Source organism: Adiantum capillus-veneris, chromosome 5, assembly GCF_014529385.1.
Source record: "Adiantum capillus-veneris isolate H3 chromosome 5, ASM1452938v2, whole genome shotgun sequence".
In the NCBI taxonomy this organism is placed as follows: Eukaryota; Viridiplantae; Streptophyta; class Polypodiopsida; order Polypodiales; family Pteridaceae; genus Adiantum; species Adiantum capillus-veneris.
In genome coordinates this window covers 65,541,766-65,552,604 of record NC_140935.1, presented here as the reverse complement: position 1 = coordinate 65,552,604, position 10,839 = coordinate 65,541,766, and positions in this window count along the sequence as shown.

Here is a 10,839-nt window from a genome sequence, read left to right as displayed (position 1 = left end):
TGTATCCACACTTGCTAGACTTGGACTTGTAGTCAAATTTGTGGATGAGAGAAGTCATGATCTCAGTTTTGGTGATGAAATTGTTGCATCTGGCCTTTTGTGCTGTGGGCTGTATAAGCTCACTTTGTATGACAAGTGTGGACAAAATTTTGCAAATGCTGTTCCAGATTCAAGGGTTATTTCAGATGAAAAACTTTGGCATGCACGTTTTGCTCATCTAAATTTTGCCAGTTTGCTACGTTTGCAGAAATCTGATATGGTTGCTTCTTTCCCGCCTCTTGAAGCACCTGTCAAACATGTTTGTGAAGGCTGTATTTTGGGTAAGATGCAGCGTTCTAAGTTTCCAAAGGATGGTTCAGTTCGGGCCACATGCAGGTTGCAGCTTGTGCATAGTGATGTTTGTGGGCCCATGCAAACTCCGTCCTTGGGCAATTACCTTTACTTTGTGACTTTCATTGATGATTACTCCAGGCATGCATGGGTATTTCCGCTTAAAGCGAAGTCCGAAGTTTTGATGTGCTTCAAACAATTTCTTGCTATGGCTGAAAATGTCTCTAAATTTATTATGGGTACCCTCCATTCCAATCGAGCAGGGGAGTATATGTCTCATGAATTCAATGCATTTTTGGCTAGTCGTGGGATTAAACACCAATGTACAGTGCCTTATACACCTCAACAAAATGGTGTTGTTGAGAGGAAAAATAGGTCACTTACGGAAATGGCACGATGTATGGTCAAAAGTCAAGCTTTGCCGCATTATTTTTGGCTTGAGGGCATCTTGTGTGCCACTTATGTACTAAACAGGTGTCTTGCGAAAGCTTTGCAGTCTATTACTCCATATGAAGCATGTAATGATAGAAAGACTTCTATTGAGCACATGTGTGTTTTTGGTTGTTTGGCATATGCTTTGATGCCACAAACACAACACAGAAAATTGGATGATAAGGCTCAAATGTATTTTTGTTGGTTATAAAGCTGAAAGCAAAGGTTACAGGTTGTATCATCTGCAAACAAAACGTATTCTGGTTTCACGGGATGTAGTGTTTGTGGAAAATTTTGTTCAGCCCTATTGTACTAGAGATAGTAATTTAAGCTCACATGACATTTATGACACTTTGTTGCCTCTTTTCAGTGGTGGAAATACGAATGTACTGATGCAGATGTGCATGATGTACTTGATGAGGAAAGGGCTGAAAATGAGCAGGCTAGAGGTATGCCAAAATGGCTGGTGCACACTTTGCGTGACAGTAGATTGGATGCACCTTTGTCTAGTCATACTCGTTCAAGCTCTCACCGTGCATCTTATGCATCAGATTGTTATGCTTTGGCTGTGTCTAGCTTGCAGGATGTTGAGGAGCCTCTGTCTTTTGATGAAGCACAGAATTCCAAAAATTGGATGGCTACCATGCAATCAAAATATGATGCACTTATAAAAAATGACACTTGGACTTTATGTGATTTGCCTCCTGGCAAAAAGGCCATTGGTATGAAGTGGGTTTACAAGTTGAAACGCAAGCCGGATCGTGAGATCGATCGCGATAAGGTCGACTTGTTGCAAAGGGTTATGCACAACAAAAAGGCATAGATTATGAAGAGACTTTTGCTCCCACTTGTCGTATGACTACTGTGCATTTTCTATGTGCATTGGCAGCTCATTTTGGTTGGGATGTACATCAATCAGACATTGTTACTGCTTTCTTGAATGGTGACATATTTGAGGAAGTTTATGTAATGCAGCCTCGCGGTTTTGTCATAAAAGGACAAAGTGTGCAGATGTAAGAAGTCTTTGTATGGGTTGAAGCAATCTCCTCGTGCTTGGTATGAGAAAGCTAACACTCATATGGTCAAACAAGGCTTTCGTAACAGTCCAACAGAAAGCACATTGTATGTAAAGTGTGAGGGTGATGTACTTCTCATTGTGGTTCTTTATGTTGATGATTTGTTGATCACTGGACCAAATGAGAGACATATTGCTGAATTTAAAGCTGGTTTGAATGCTACTTTCAAGATGAAAGATTTGGGGTTGTTGCATCATTACTTGGGTATACAGTTTAAGCAGTGTGATGGTGGTATTGCCTTGTGTCAGAAAGTTACATAGAGACATTGCTATGTAAGTTTGGACTTGAGGATTGCAAACCTATTGCCACTTTCATGGAAACAGGTTTGAAGTTGAGTCTACATGATGCTAGCGATCGTGCTGACGTCACTCTTTACCAAACTGCTATTGGCTACCTCATTTATGTATGCAACTCGAGGTCGGATATTCAGTTTGCAGTCTCACAGGTCAGCAGATTTATGCATAGCCCAGGGTCTAAGCATCGGCAAGCTGTCAAGAGGATTTTTCGCTACCTTAGTGGCACTTTACATCTTGGCTTGTTTTATCCCAAGGGGGGATCATTGCCGCCAGACTTACATGCTTTTTCGGACTCGGGTTGGGCTGGTTGTTTTGTGTCACGAGTGTCCACAAGTGGTTTTTGTTTCATGCTTGGCAGTTCATGTATATCATGGTTGAGCAAGAAGCAACCTATTGTGGCCACTTCGAGTTGTGACGCTGAGTACAAGGCAGTCTTCACAGTTACGGTTGAGTGTGTATGGCTCAAACGCCTTATGGCTAATTTGGGTGTTGGACAGGACACTGCCAACAATATCTACACTGACAGTCAGAGCACATTGGCAGTTGCGAGGAACCCAATTTTTCATGCTCGCACAAAGCACATTGAGGTGCATTACCACTATGTCAGGGAGAGCCTCTCAGAAGGAGATATCAGCTTGGCTTATGTGCCAACACAGGACAACCTTGCAGATCTTTTCACAGAGGCATTGTCTCGTGAGAAGCTTGAAGCTTTCCGCAAAGCTTTGGGCTTACTCCCCTTTGTGGACTGATCATGTCCTCAGGGCATGGCACTTCCCTTTACTCATGTGCCAGCTCTCGTTCACACCGCATCACTCCGGGGGGGATTTGTTACCATATACATGTGGTAGTGATGTGTGTGAACACACTAGGACCGCCGGGGCATTTTTTCCCTCTTTAGGAGGTTTTCTCCCCCGAGCATTGTATATATGCCCATCACTCTAGGGCTATCTATCTTTCCATTGCACACTAAGTAACACACTCTCTATTGTGTGCCTTGAGCTTCCTTCGTCTTCTCCAAGCTATGTGTGTTCTCTGCAACCCTAATTCCAACAACATGTCTCTTTTTCACTCACTAGAATCGCTCTGCTTTCGGGGTTTTTTTTTGGGGGGGGAGGGGGGACTTTAAGCCTTTTGTAGACACTTCAATTCCAAGAACTTGTAGTTGGGGAGATGAGTAGCGTGGTTGCCTTTGAGAGGCCAGGGAGAATGGTCAACCCGAGGGGGTCCTCGTCTATAAGTGACAAGGGGAAAGAGTGAATGGATAGACAATTAGTGGGGGATCTGCAAGAAAATTGAGATCGTGAATGTAGAATCACCGCACTAGGGAGGCATGACTTTTAGTCTTTTGTAGACGCTTCAATTCCATGAACTTGCATTTAGGGAGATGGTTTGGTTGGTTGCTTTAGACATGACAAGGAGAAGGATCGGCCCTTGTCGTCGTCATTAAGAGAAAGTTGGACTCACTTTTGGGCCTTTCAGTTCTAGAGAGAGTGTGGCGCTCAACCAATGAGGAAGAGGCTAACGTTACGTTGAAAATCGACATTTTGGAGCCAAGCTCTTTTAGAAAAAAGGGAGAAAACATTATTTTGTTCATCAAAGTGCACAATTTCACGCTTGCAAGGCATAAATGCCATAAGTCGTACTAACTCTGTACCGAGGAATTTCAGAACTTTCATTGAAGACTCTATCTACTATCTATGTTCCCGCCCAAATATGACTTTGAGTAGCTCTACTTCCCTCTCAAAACTTCTTCCCTTTTTTCATATTTGTGCTAACCTTTCTGTGTATTCTAGTGCACACCATGACTACTTCTCGAAGGCCTAGCACTACCATTGACTCTGTTAGCATTTTTAACAATTATACTACAGATGATCAAGCATGGATACCATCTCAAATAACTATCAAAATTTGGGTTCTACTGCAAACTAGGAGGAGGAAGATGTTACCATATACATGTGGTAGTGATGTGTGTGAACACACTAGGACCGCCGGGGCATTTTTTCCCTCTTTAGGAGGTTTTTTCCCCCGAGCATTGTATAAACGCCCATCACTCTAGGGCTATCTATCTTTCCATTTCACACTAAGTAACACACTCTCTATTGTGTGCCTTGAGCTTCCTTCGTCTTCTCCAAGCTGTATGCATTTCTTTGCAACCCTAATTCCAACAATTGGTATTAGAGCAGGTTACGTCCTCCCAAGCTTAGTCGCCAGCTGCTCCAGCACACGCCTGCTCGCTTTCTCTGATTACACTAAGGTTTAGCGAGCGTTCACAGATCGACATATATTTCGAGGATTCTCGTAGAGCTCGGTCTGCTCAGATTTCTGATCCGGGCTCATTTCGGCCTTCGTTTCCACTATAAGCAGGTCTGTATAGGCAATTTCGTCATTTTGTGCAAAATTTTTGTCAGAGCCGATTTCTGCATAACAGGTGCCCTATAGTACGATTTGTGCTATATAGCACGTGTTGTTCCCGCTCTGTTTCTCCTATTTTCGGGCAGCTTTCACATCAAGTGCAGCATTTACCATGGCTGACAACAACACAGATGTCTTCAAGATGTTTGCTGCTGAGGATAGGTTGGATGGGGACAATTACCCTATGTGGGCTTATATGATGCAACACGTTCTTGTGTCAAAGGGCGTCTGGAATATTGTGCAGGGCATTGATGTACCTCCTGGTTCTGAGGATGTAGGCGATGTTGCAGGTCTTGCTACAAGGAGTGCTGCTATTAGAGTTGTTTTGCCTACGGCAGAACAAGCTCGTTGGGATGTAAAGAATGCACAGGCTCATTCATTGATTTGCGTTGTCTGTGAAGCGCACCATTGTTTCTCACATCCATTGAGCAAAATCTGCAAAACAGGCTTGGGATATTCTAGTAGGTCTTTATGCAAGCCGCAATGAGGCTAAAATTGCTTTGCTGCGTAAAGAGCTAGAGTCGAAGATTATGCATGAGAAAGATGATATTGACACTTTCCTTGCTATTGTCAAGGATATCAGTGAGCAACTTATTTTTGCAGGTGAAGTCATTTCAGACAGTTCCCTTGTGTAGACTGTTCTTGATGCCTTACCAGATTCTTACCAAACTTTTGCTAGCACTTGGAGACTTATGACCCAAGGAAATCCAAAATTTGTCAAGTTTGATGCATTATGCACATTGCTGTTGCAAGAGTCACTTTCCAAAAGAAACATGACTAGACATTGTGCAGCTGAACAGGCTTTTATTGCTTCTCAAAGAAAGAGTGGTAACAGCAATGCAGCCACTTCTCTGCTGTGAGTGGAAAAACTTCTGTTCCTAATGCTTCTGCTGGCAGCAATTCGTCTGGAAATTCTGGTGATAAGGGCAAAAAGAAAATGTGTTGCCATTATTGTAAAGCTAATGATCACTTGATCAAATTGTGTCCTAACTTGAAGGCCAAAGAGGCTAAGAAGAAAGAGGGTGGTTCCACTGTAAATGCTGGTTCCACTACAAATGCAACCATTGTTGAGTCTTCTGTGAAAGGAGACTGTAATGCTGATGTTGATGCACAATGGGCTTTTAGCGTAGAGTGCACTTACAATCCTGCTGTCCATGATGCATGCTTGTCAATTGTTGTAGATTCACATGTGTGGTATTTCGACAGTGGTGCTACAAAGCACATTACCTCACATCGTGAATTTTTCACCTCTCTCGAATCTGTCCCTCATGGGAATTCAGTCACTTGTGCCAAGAATGCTTCTTATCCAATTCAAGGAGTTGGAAAGATTGTGCTTAGTGTTGCTAATGGCAGTTCTTTCACACTTGTTGATGCACTTTATGTACCTAGGATCAAGAAGAATCTTTTGTCTATATCCGCACTTGCTAGACTTGGACTTGTAGTCAAATTTGTGGATGACAGATGTACAGCTCATGATCTCAATTTTGGTGATGAAATTGTTGCATCTGGCCTTTTGTGCCATGGGCTGTATAAGCTCACTTTGTATGACAAGTGTGGACAAAATTTTCAAATGCTGTTGCAGATTCAAGGGCTATTTCAGATGCAAACCTTTGGCATGCACGTTTTGCTCATCTGAATTTTACCAGTTTGCTGCGTTTGCAGAAATTTGATATGGTTGCTTCTTTGCGGCCTCTTGAAGCACCTGTCAAACATGTTTGTGAAGGCTGTATTTTAGGTAAGATGCAGCGTTCTAAGTTTCCAAAGGATGGTTCAATCCGGGCCACATGCAGGTTGCAGCTTGTGCATAGTGATGTTTGTAGACCCATGCAAACTCCGTCCTTGGGCAATTACCTTTACTTCGTGACTTTCATTGATGATTACTCTAGGCATGCATGGGTATTTCCGCTTAAAGCGAAGTCCGAAGTTTTGATGTGCTTCAAACAAGTTCTTGCTATGGCTGAAAATGTCCTAAATGTACTATGGGCACCCTCCATTCCAATCGAGCAGGGGAGTATATGTCTCATGAATTCAATGCATTTTTGGCTAGTCGTGGGATTAAACACCAACGTACAGTGCCTTATACACCTCAACAAAATGGTGTTGCTGAGAGGAAAAATAGGTCACTTACTGAAATGGCACGATGTATGGTCAAAAGTCAAGCTTTGCTGCATTCTTTTTGGCTTGAGGCCATCATGTGTGCCACTTTGTACTAAACAGGTGTCCTACGAAAGCTTTGCAGTCTATTACTCCATATGAAGCATGGCATGATAGAAAGAATTCTATTGAGCACATGTGTGTTTTTGGATGTTTGGCATATGCTTTGGTGCCACAAACACAACGCAGAAAATTGGATGATAAGGCTGTCAAATGTATTTTTGTTGGTTATAGTGCTGAAAGAAAAGGTTACAGGTTGTATCATCCGCAAACAAAACATATTCTCATTTCACAGGATGTAGTGTTTGTAGAAGATTTTGTTCAGCCCTTCTTCTCATGTACTAGAGACAGTCATGTAAGCTCAAAGGACATTTATGACACTTTGTTGCCTCTTTTCGGTGGTGGGAACACGAATGTAAGTTCCAATGTGGCAAATGTACAGCCTATGGAGGTATCTGAAAATGTTACAGATCAACCTATTAGATGTACATGATGTACTTGATGAGGAAAGGGCTGAAAATGAGCAGGCTAGAGGTATGCCAAAATGGCTAGTGCACACTTTGCGTGACAGTAAATTGGATGCACCTTTGTCTAGTCGTACTCGTTCAGGCTCTCACCATGCATCTTATGCATCAGATTGTTATGCTTTGGCTGTGTCTAGCTTACATGATGTTGAGGAGCCTCTGTGTTTTGATGAAGCACATAACTCAGAAAATTGGATGGCTGCCATGCAATCAAAATATGATGCACTTATAGAAAATGACACTTGGACTTTATGTGATTTGCCTCCTAGCAAAAAGGCCATTGGTACAAAGTGGGTTTACAAGTTGAAACTTAAGCCGGATGGTGAGATCGATCGCCATAAGTCTCAACTTGTTGCAAAGGGTTATGCATAGCAAAAAGGCATAGATTATGAAGAGACCTTTGCTCCCACTTGTCGTATGACTACTATGCGTTTTCTATGTGCATTGGCAGCTCATTTTGGTTGGGATGTACATCAATCAAACATTGTTATTGCTTTCTTGAATGGTGACATATTTGAGGAAGTTTATGTAACACAGCCTCGCGGTTTTGTCATAAAAAGACAAGAGGACAAAGTGTGCAGATGTAAGAAGGCTTTGTATGGGTTGAAGCAATCTCCTCATGCTTGGTATGAGAAAGGTGACACTCATTTGGTCAAACGAGGATTTCATAACAGTCCAACAAAAAGCACATTGTATGTAAAGCGTGAGGGTGATGTACTTCTCATTGTGGTTCTTTATGTCGATGATTTGCTGATCACTGGACCAAATGAGAGACATATTGTTGAATTTAAGGCTGATTTGAATGCTACTTTCAAGATGGAAGATTTGGGGCTGTTGCATCATTACTTGGGTATACAGTTTAAGCAGTGTGATGGTGGTATTGCCTTGTGTCAGAAAAGTTACATAGAGACATTGCTATGTAAGTTTGGACTTGAGAATTCCAAACCTATTGCCACTCCCATGGAAACAGGTTTGAAGTTGAGTCTACATGATGTTGGTGATCCTGCTGACGTCACTCTTTATCAAACTGCTGTTGGCTGCCTCATTTATGTATGCAACACGAGGTCGGATATTCAGTTTGCAGTCTCACAGGTCAGCAGATTTAAACATAGCCCAGGGTCTAAGCATTGGCAGGCTGTCAAAAGGATTTTCCGCTACCTTAGTGGCACTTTACATCTTGGCTTGTTTTATCCCAAGGGGGATCATTGCCACCAGACCTACATGCTTTTTCGGACTCAGATTGGGCTGGTTGTTTTGACACACAAGTGTCCACAAGTGGTTTTTGTTTCATGCTTGGCAGTTCGTGTATATCATGGTTGAGCAAGAAGCAACCTACTGTGGCCACTTCGAGTTGTGAGGCTGAGTATAGGGCAGTCTTCACAGCTACGGTTGAGTGTGTATGGCTCAAACGCCTTATGGCTGATTTGGGTGTTGGACATGACACTGCCAACACTATCTACATTAATAGTCAGAGCGCATTGGCAGTTGCAAGGAACCTAGTTTTTCATGCTCGCGCAAAGCACATTGAGGTACATTACCACTATGTCAGGGAGAGGCTCTCAACAGGAGAGATCAACTTGGCTTATGTGCCAACATAGGACAACCTTGCAGATCTTTTCACAAAGGCATTGTCTCGTGAGAAGCTTGAAGCTTTCCGCAAAGCTTTGGGCTTACTCCCCTTTGTGGATTGATCATGTCCTCAAGGCATGGCACTTCCCTTTACTCATGTGCCAGCTCTCGTTCACCGCATCACTCCAGGGGGGATTTGTTACCATATACATGTGGTAGTGTTGTGTGTGAACACACTAGGACCGCCGGGGCATTTTTTCCCTCTTTAGGAGGTTTTTTCCCCCGAGCATTGTATATACGCCCATCACTCTAGAGCTATCTATCTTTCCATTGCACACTAAGTAACACACTCTCTATTGTGTGCCTTGAGCTTCCTTCGTCTTCTCCAAGCTGTGTGCGTTTCTTTGCATTCCTAATTCCAACAGAAGAGGAGGCAACGCAATGATTTTGTGGAGGCTTTCAATAGACAAGTTAAAGAGTTTAAAGTGTGTGCACAAAGGAAGCGGGTGAAAGAGGTCCTCATACAACATGCTTTCTAGCATGCAGACTTAGGGTTGCAAACATCTCCTCCAAGTTTTCCAAGGCATCAATTCAACTATATGTTATTTTGAGCATCTCACTAAGTGCATGATTATAATCAAAGGTTAAGTGTTGGATATCATCTTTGGTATGTTTCAGATATTTATCCATCGAATATGACAGATTGGCAACCAGTTGAGAGCATAGTTGGGATTTTTTATGCTTTCCATGCATTTATTGGTGAGCAAATGTACCGAGGAAGACAACACAAGGAACTTTCAAATAATGGAATATTCTTATATAATATGTCATATGTGGAACCAGAAACTTCCATTGGTTGGGTTCGTGTAGCTCCTTTGTCACTTCCATCCTTTGACAACAAGGATTGGTCTTTGCCAGCTTCGCAAACTAGTGAAAGCTTTAGGAATAAGTTGTTTCAGGATATACAAAAGTCCCTCAAGTATTCAATTGCCACAAAAATTGGCTCGCACAATTTATGCCTCTTGAAGTGTTTGTAGATTTTTTCTTCGATGAGCAAATAAGAACTACCGCAACAATGTTCATTTGCAAGTCTGAGAGCTGTTTGGACTTTTTAGATGATAAATTGGATAGGAAACAATCATAGCGCAAAATTTGTATTTTGCAAAAGAAGTCCATAATTTACAAATTCATTATAAGCTCTCAAAATTTCATAGTGTCATTTTACTATTTTAGATATCATCTTCTTAGTGGGTAGCTTATTCCACTCGACCAAGATACAAAGTCTAGCCTCGAGAACAAACCTTTATCAATGGAGCTCTACTTTTGAGACAGCCTACTTACTGTGATGGAGACGATGTCAAGCATAACTCTTGCACAGCTCAGGGTAGATCTTACATGTGAAGAACTTCCACTTTTGCTGGAATTGTATGCATTCAGTCTCAACAATAGAAAGGTGCTTACTAAATGGATGAATTTTGATTGTCTTTAATACATTAAGATAGAATCTAACTTTTTCTTCTTTTCAGATTTCAAGATGCAAGGAGAAAACAACATTGCGCAAGGAGTCACTCATAAATACACTTCACTTAATTGCTTCCACGGGAAGCTAGATCACATACCTTGTGCACGCAATGAGCTTTGTTGCCATGCAAACCATGATGTACTCTTCAAAATGACTAATACAGAGACATTTTGTGGCGGTCAAACAATGTTTAAAAAATGTACACTTTTCATTGTCTCAAAACTTTACAAATTGTGTTGTTTCTGTCAAGATTTATACAAGTTATTGCTCCCTTTCCCTGCTACTTTCCTCTCCCCCGGTTCGTGCCACTGGTCCCCTTTCCTCTCCCCCCGCTGCTGCCACTGGTCCCCTACCCTCTCCCCCAGTTTCTGCCATCGCTCCCTTGCCCTCTACTTCGGTTGCTGCTACTTTTGCCTCTCGGGACGCTGGTCTTGAGCATCCTTTCGTGTCGTTCGAAATCATGGGCCTCTTCCATGGCTTCCCATGCATCTTGCACCTGTGAAGCTTCCCTCTGTTCTTGCTCT